Here is an 8,727-nt window from a genome sequence, read left to right as displayed (position 1 = left end):
TTACCGCAAAAAATATTTTTCAGGAAAAGAGATAAAGACAAACAAAACTGAGAGAATGTGATGTCAAAATACCTAAAGGATTACTTGAGGCAGAAGGTAACTGATCCCAGATGGAAGTGATACTCTTAAGAAATACAGGAAAGAAATTCCTGGTTAATCTAAACACACATTGTGTAAAACAATAGGAAATTAAATGAGAGATTTACTGTAAACATGGTGACTACAGTTAGCAATGTATTATGTTCTGCAACTAAGAGAGTAGATTTTAAGTGCTTGCAAGACAAAATATATTAAATCTGGGAAGTCATGCATGTATTAATTGGCTCAATCTAGCCATTTCACAATGTAGACATACTTCAAAGCATCATATTATGCACAATAAATACATACAAAGTTTGTCAATTAACAATAAATAAAAGCCAAGTATGATGTGCTGTAATCCCAGCACTCAGCAGACTGAGGCAAGAGGATCAAAAGTTCAAAGCCAGCCTGGACTACATAGCAAGACCGTGTCTCAAAAAAAAAATAATTAATTTTTAACAGTTTGAACAATTATAAGTCAAAACAAAAAACTAAGACCCAAGGCGGAGAAAACTTGAAGTTGAAGTGTGTTAAAATTCTTGTGTTTGGGGAAAGGATAAATACACTGACTAATTCTAGACATGGATAAGTTAAGAATGTTAAAATTTCTAGAGTAACCTCATTGCTAGAGAAGCATTTCTCACCAGGGCGGATATGGTTTTGTTCCACAGGAGACATCTGGCAACATCTGGAAACGTAGTTGACCATGGAGAGGGAGGTAGAGAGATGGCCAGAGAGGGAATACTGGCCTCTAGTGGATAGAGGCCAGTGGTGCTGCCGAGCACCTAACAACACCCAAGGCAGTGCACACAAAAGGAATTACACTGTCCAAGATGTCAACAGTGCAGAGGTTCAGAAACTCTGTACTAGTGGGAAAAGAGGAGAAAGAAAAGTACTCAGCCAAGAGACTACCCCAGGGCCAGGTATATGGTGCGGTGGTAAAGGACTTGCCTCCCATGCTCAAGGATATAGGTTTGTTCCCTAGCATCAAAAGGGAAAAAGAAAAGAAGAGAAGAAAACAATTTTCTTTTTTAAATGCAGAATGGAAGAAAGCAGGGTGGGGGGTGCTGGTGAGTGACTCAAGTAGTGGAGCACCTGCCTAGCAAGTGTGAGGCCCTGAGTTCAAATGCCATACTATGAAAAAAAAAAGGAGAACAAGAAAACATAAAGCAATATAACAGAAATAAATCCAAAAGTAAGTGAACTGAGATCCAGCAAGATACAAGATTATCTGACCATAGTTTTTAAAAATAATAGTAAAGTTTTAGCTGTTTTCAAAAGACCATAGAAAACATAAGGATACAGAAATTTTGGAAATTAAAAGAGAGTAAAGGATATACCAGGAAAATCTTAGTCCAGAAAATTGATTTTGCTGTCTTAATATCATACAAAATAGACTGCAAGGCACAAGCTCTACTGAAGTTAAAGAGTACTTCTCTATAATCATTAAACATTTCAGTTCATCAGGAAGATAAAATAGTTTTAAACGTTTATGTGCTTAACTACATAGCTTCAAGGTAGATCAGAATTGACAGAGCCACAAGAACTGGACAAATTCACCATCATTTCAATAGAGTAATAAAAACTGACATTTGTGTGCCATTGATAATGAGCTCCACACTGGGCTGAGCACATTACTAGTTCTATTGGTTATTAAATTAAAGATGTCATCAGCTGTAAGATGCACTATTAGTTATTTGAATCACTGGGGGAAAAGGAAGACATTTTTCACCCAGTGGGAAGACACATCTAAATGCCGGGGGTGTTCAGAAAACAAAAGCCCCATGTTTTCTCTCATATGTGGAATACAGGCCCAATACAAATACAATGATATTGTGAAGAACAGGTCATGCTAAGGAGAGGTCATTAACAGGAACAGGGTAAAAGAAGAAAGTTAAGAAGGTGAATATGGTTGATGTGCTTCCTGTACAAGAATGATTATAGAGTTTTTAAACCTGTTGAAACCACCATAAGAAAGAGACTAAGGTAGAAAGGAGAAAAATAGAGGGGATGAACCAATTCAGGTTATAATACATATATACATGGAAATGCCACAATGAAACTCCCTGTATAGCTATCTTAAACAAACAAAAACATCTTTTTTAAAAAAATAGAGAGCAGGAAGGTAAAACAGGTCCTGTCCAGGGGTGAGTACTAGTGGGGAGGGGGGAGGATATAAGGAAAGGGTGAAGGAAGGTGAATATGGTGGAATATTATGTAGTCATGTATGTAAATGGAAAAGTGACACCTGTTGAAACTGTTTCAGGAATGGGGGGAGGGAGATAAAGGAGAATGATGGAGGGAGTGAATTTAAGTAAGATGTAAGAACTTTTGTAAGTGTCACAATGTACCCCCAGTACAACAATAATATGATAATAAAAAAAAGAAAGGACAAATATTCAAATCAAGATAAATAAATGTCAGAGGTGTTAAAAGTGTGTGTGTGTGTGTGTGTGTGTGTGTGTGTGTGTGTGTGTTTGTGTAGTAAACATGGCAAGGTGTTAACAGGGTTTCTGGGTATAAAACTTTTCTAATGGTTTAAAATTTTCAAAAGAACAGTTGGGGAAAATTGCAATGAAAATGCAAATGCTTGGGTACAGTCATCACTCTACCATGTACTCAATCCTGTAAGTGTTCAAACGTACAGTATCTTTGTACATGAACTGATAATACGTCTCTGTCACAGAAAAAAAATTTGTTCAGGCTTTTCCCATTCATTTTGCTGCTTAACCATAGCAACTGCTTGTCCCAGCATCTTTGTAACTGAGAAGTGACATTTCCACTCTGGGGTCCAAGGGTAGGTGTTATTAGGAGACACCCACTTGGGGTGAGGAAGGGCACTGCCTGTGCTGAGAGGTAGCTCCCAAATAGGCGAGAACTACTGAGCTCTGTGTCCTGGCATGTGGTATGTCCACATCAGCTGATGAGTGAGATGCTGAGCCTGTGTCCCTGACCAGCCTCACGGGACCTCTGTTCTCCTTGGAGAGATGCAGGAGAACAGAGGGTCAATAGCATCCACACAGCACCACAAGATGCTAGTGAGGACACAAGAATCGGTTGAGGGGATGCAATTCCTGCCTTGGCTCACTGTCTGGCTGATTTCTTTACATTTTGCCAACTCTGTTCAGACACTCAGAGGCCTTCTCTCCCCAGGCTTGTTCAAATTCTTGCACACAACTCTCCTAGGTCTGATGAATCAAGACAACAGTTTTCTTCTTCATAGATGTAATTGATATAGTGTCACTCTGTAGCTTAGACTGGCCTTGAACTTATGATCCTGCTGCTTCAGCTTCTCAAGAGCTGAGATTACAGGTGTGAGCTAGCACACCCTGCTTAAATCATTTTTTAAAAATAAATGACATGGGCAAAGTTACCGTGTATTAAATGCTTACTCTATGCCAGGATTTGAGATAAATGCCTTCCAAATGTTATCTCATTTATACTTCACCACTGAACCTCATCAGGAACCTCTGACATGGTATAACACAGCCCGAGGCAGCCCTGGGAGCCACACTAAGAGTTCATTCTGGATGCGTGGCAAAAGCCACTTGTTGAGAAAGATGTGGGCGACAAGTTGCAAACTTTGCAACCAGGAAGTGAAGGAAGGAAAGAACTGAGCATTCTGAGACTAGAAAGGGACTTCACAGGTTTTCTTGTGGACACCATTCAGACCATCTAACAAAAAACACAGGTCTTGTTTGCCTGAAAGGCCCGAGGGGAAGCCAGTGTGAGCCATGGCTCCCCTCGTCTCATCTTTCCCCCTTGCTGGCTGTTTCTGGCAGCCCAGCTTGTTGAAAGGTCCTCACTATACTTACTTACACACACATACACACCATGGTTGGATTAGCACCCTGCTAAAATATAGCCCTTTATTAGTTAACAGCAGAAGAGATTAAAAATTATACCCTTTTTTATCCTTAAATTTTTTTTTATCCTTAACACCATCTTTAGCACAAGGACCAATGATAAAATATTTTTACCAAATGAACTTTTAAAACCAAAAGATGAGGAAGTAAAACATTATAGCCATAATAAGGATGAACTAAATAATATATAATTTTACAAATCAGTATGTTCCTTTCTTTTATTAGCCTCACAGAAGTTCTTTGTAGTACTAACTGGAAAATATGGCTTTAAAAAATGACAATAAATCACATTGCTAAAAAAAATGAGGGGCCAGGAGCAGGTGACTCACACCTGTAATCTTAGCTACTCAGGAGACAGAGATCATGAGGATTGCGGTTCAAAGCCAGCCCTGGCAAATAGTTCGCAAGAACCTATCTCAAAATCACAAAAAGGACTGGCGGAGTGGCTCAAGATGAAAGGCCCTGAGTTCAAGCCCCAGTACCTCAAAAAAAAAAAAAAGAAAAGAAAGAAAAGAAAATGAGGAGACATTCATAGTCGGACAGTTCCTATTTTAAATCAGAGGAAAATTCTGAGGCTGGTCACAATGCTGGGAACAGCACAGCCCTGCACACCCCAGACACAGCACAGCCTCCAGGAAGCTACTAAGAGCAGTGAGGCTGCGGAAGGCAGTACCATGATTACAGGAATCTCTAAAACCCTCAGGCCACACTGGTTGCACTCCTGGGGCTTTCCCCAGCATCCTGTGCCAAATGCAATTTCAGCACTGGGGAAAAAAATAACATCGTTACTGGAAAGTGATTCAAAGGCCATACAATTCACCCCTCAGAGTGTACAGTCCAAATGTTCTCAGCATATGGACAAAGCTGTGCAACTGTTCTGCTATCTCCTTGCAGAGCTTACATCAGCCACAGAAGAACCCCACCCCCTCCCCATTAGCAACCACTCCCTCCAATCCTCCTATCCCCTCCTGGGCCCAGAGACCACTGAGCAACTTTGTGAGTCAATGGACATGCCTCTTCTAGCAGCTCGTGTAAGTGGACAAAGCAGACTACATAACTCCTTCATGGCTTGCTTCCTTTGCTAAGCAAGTTCTTAATGTGTATCAAGCCTTGTTTGTTTTTATTGCTACAAAATGCTCCAGCTTATGGATTAACCATATTTTGTTCACCCACGAAGCAGGTGATGGGCATATGGGTTGTTTCCTCTTTTTTTGGTGGGGAGGACAGTACTGGGGGGTCCCCCACGCTTACTAGGCCAGCACTCTACCACTTGAGCCACTCCACCGCCCTTTTTACATTCATTATCTCTGAGATAAGGTCTCACTTTACACCTGGGCCAGCCTAGACCATGGTCCTCCTACTTACACTTTCCCATGTAGCTGGAATAACAAACATGCCACTGCACCATTGGTTAAGATGGGGTCTTGTGAGCTCTTTATTCAAGCTGGCCTCAAACTACAATCCTCCCGATCTCAGCCTCCCAAGTAGGTAGGATTACAGGCTTGAGCCACCACGCCTGACCTGATTCCATTTTTAAATGATGAGTGAGATGATCAGTAATGCAAGTATGAATATTAATATGCAAAGTTTTGTGTACATCTATGTTTTCCTTTCTCGTGGGTATATCCAGAGGAGTGGAATTAGTGGAAGAACTCTTTTCAACAGCAGTTCAGTGCCTCTGAACTCTCTCTTTTCACAGCATCTCACCCACTCTTAGTTATAAGAACAGAGGGGTCATATTCCAGTCCTGTCCTTGTCTCCCCAGAACTTAGACCAACAAAGATGGAACAAATGTTTGCAGAGAATTCTGCCATTTTCAAGTTCACCATTTTTCACGCCCCACCTTCCTCAACTCACTAATGACCTTGATACTCACTATGAGAAAGAGAAATGTTTCTTGTTAGTTTTTCATGCCTTTACTTCCCCCACCCAAGCTAAGTTTCATTACTTGTTCCTTAGTGAGTTGTCTTCTCTTTTGTAATTCCTGCTGGCAGCCCTGTGGCTGGTCCAGGGCCTTCAGCTGGTCCATGGGCTCCATGACTTCTCCTGCCTCATTTGCATCAGAGGAGCAGAGTGATAGGTTTAGGTGGTCACATTAGTCAGGTTTCCATTACTGTCACAAATACCTGAAACAGTCAACTTATAAAGAAAAAACGTTTATTTGGGCTCATGGTTTTGGAGGGTTTAGTTCACAATTAGTAGAGCAAAATGCTCACCTTGTGTGTGGAAAGTGCAGAAAATGGGGATTGCATAATGCCTTTTGAGGATATGCCCTCAATGACCCAAAGACCTCCCACTAGACTCCACCTCTTAAAGGCTCTATCACCTCCATAGCCTTTAACACATGGACCTTTGGGGGACACAATAGCAAGGTCATAGGTAAGACAATTCTCATCCAGACTTCCTTAGGGAAGTAAGAAAGGGAGACAGGGAGTGAACTCTCTAGGATTAAATCCAAGAGATAGATGCTTCTGATTCTCCTCCAAAAGGGCAGAGGTGAGACCTTAAAGAAGAGTGGCTAGCTGGCTCAAATGATCAGGGATGGCCTAACCTCCTTGCTGCTTTTTGAACTCAAAATCTCCCTCCCCAGTAAATTTCCCTAAATTCAAAATTCTCTGGGTTGTGGGTAACACATCCCAAGCATTGTGAGTCAAACTGGAGAACCTGGTGCTGAGAAGACCTGACCTGTTCTGTAGGGTTTTGGGGTTTCCATCATCCTCGTTCCTCTGGCTTTCTCCAGCATGCATGACCCTATATTTCTCACTTATTACAGGACCCTCTAGCCTGGGAGGAGAGAACTCTTTCCTACAGTCGCCATCACTGTGTTTGTCTCAGCTTTGATTTCCCAGCATTGTCCCATCTGTCCTTTTCTTGTTGACTAGCTTCTTTGATGGTGAAGCCAGGAGCAAAAATAGCAGGTAAAGAGTTTCCTCTTGGCACTCAGTTCACAAAAAACCTTCTACCCAAAACAAAGGGCCTGCCCCTCTTTGTTCTTCCTGCTCCAACAGTGGGTTCACAAAACTTGATCTGTGCATACTGTACATATGAGTCCACTACCACGCTGAACTCCATTCATACGCATTAACACTCCTTTAAGACTCACAGGGCTCTGGCACTGCAGCCTTACAGTCTCTTTAGAAGGTTCTAGTTCCTCTGGAACAACTGCCTTTTGTTGGGTGCCCACTTTGTATCTCTAAAATGGATATTATTTATTTGTTTGTTTTGGTGGGACTGGGGTTTGAACTCAGTGCTTCATGCTTGCTAAGTATGTACCCTACCACTTGAGCTACACTTCCAGTCTATTTTGCTCAGGTTATTTTGGAGATGGGGGGGTTTCACAAATTGTTTCCCCAGGCTGGCCTCAAACCATGATCCTCCTGATTTCAGCCTCCTAAGCAGCTAAGATTACAGGCATGAGCCACCAATGTCCAGTTTAGGATGGATCTATTTAAAGTAATGTTTATAAATGCTGTTGAAATAAATGTTCTGAGCAATGTTTACAAGTCAAGTTCACTCTCATCTTCACATGCCCTGGTCATGATTCAAATTCTTCCTTTTGACTGTCTTTAATTTTGGTGAGCAGCTTTTATTTGACAAGCTTCAGTAATAGAATAAAACTAACAAGATATTCTTAGCAGAAGTTCCTCATTGAGTTGAGGTTTCTCATGCATGTGTGTCAGGAAGAAAAGGCCAGGGATTGACAATGAGCAGGAGAATGCATTAGATGACAAACCCAACCTGTGGTGACAATGTGTAACACCTCTCCTGGAAAACTCTGTAACCTGCACCTGCCTTCTCAGAATCCCAGCACACAAACTACAAGGACCATCATTTGAACCCTCCTCAGCCTCATCAGGGGCCCTTGTCCATTTTCTAAGAAGCACCAAGTGCTTGGTCAGGTGTGGTGATACACACCTGTAATCCCAGAAACTCGGGAGGTAGAGATAGGCATTGCACGGGGCTGTGTAGTATCCACCCAAAACCTCAGAATGGAACCTTATTTGAAAATAGGCTTTTGTCAACTATAACAACTTAATTTAAGATAAAAACCATACCAAATGAGCGTGGACCCTAAACCATTGATTGGTTTGTTTGTTTGTTTGTTTATTTGTTTCAGACAGGCTCCTACCATATAGCCCAGGCTTGCTTCAAACTTGCAATCCTCCCACCTCAGACTTCCAAGCATGGCATTACAGGCATCTGCCACCATGCCCAGCTGACTGGCGTCTATAGAAGAAGAGAAAGTCGGAGACACAGACGCACACGTGGAAGTCATGTGAAGGTGCAAGTGAGGACTGCAGTAATGCTTCTTTGAGCCAAGGAACAAAAGGCATGGCCAGCCAGTGTCAGAGCTGGGAAGAAGAAGAGGAAAATCCTCCCCAGAACCTTTGGAGGGAGGGTGGCTTCGCCAAACACGTTGATTGTGGACTTTTGGTCCCTGTCACTGACAGAACGAATTTGCTTTTTAAGCCATTCCTTTTGTATAGCTGGTCAGGTGGCACTAGGACACTTAGTATAGCAGTTTTATCCCCATCAGGTACAATTCCTTCCGGTGTTTAAAACTGGAAGGACAGAGATGCAGAAGATTGTCCCAGAATCTATCCTACCTGGTCCTCCACAAGGGACTTACCTGGAAGATCACTGCACGTGTTAACTCGGTCTGATTTCCTGAACTCCACCTCATAAAACGGCTAAGCCAACCAATTTCTGAAAACACAAAATCAAAAGTCGTCTGTGCCATGCAACAGAGATTCAGTCTGTGTGGTTTTCTTCCTCAGTC

This window comes from Castor canadensis, chromosome 5 (genome assembly GCF_047511655.1).
Source record: "Castor canadensis chromosome 5, mCasCan1.hap1v2, whole genome shotgun sequence".
NCBI lineage: Eukaryota > Metazoa > Chordata > Mammalia > Rodentia > Castoridae > Castor > Castor canadensis.
This window is presented reverse-complemented; position numbering follows the sequence as displayed.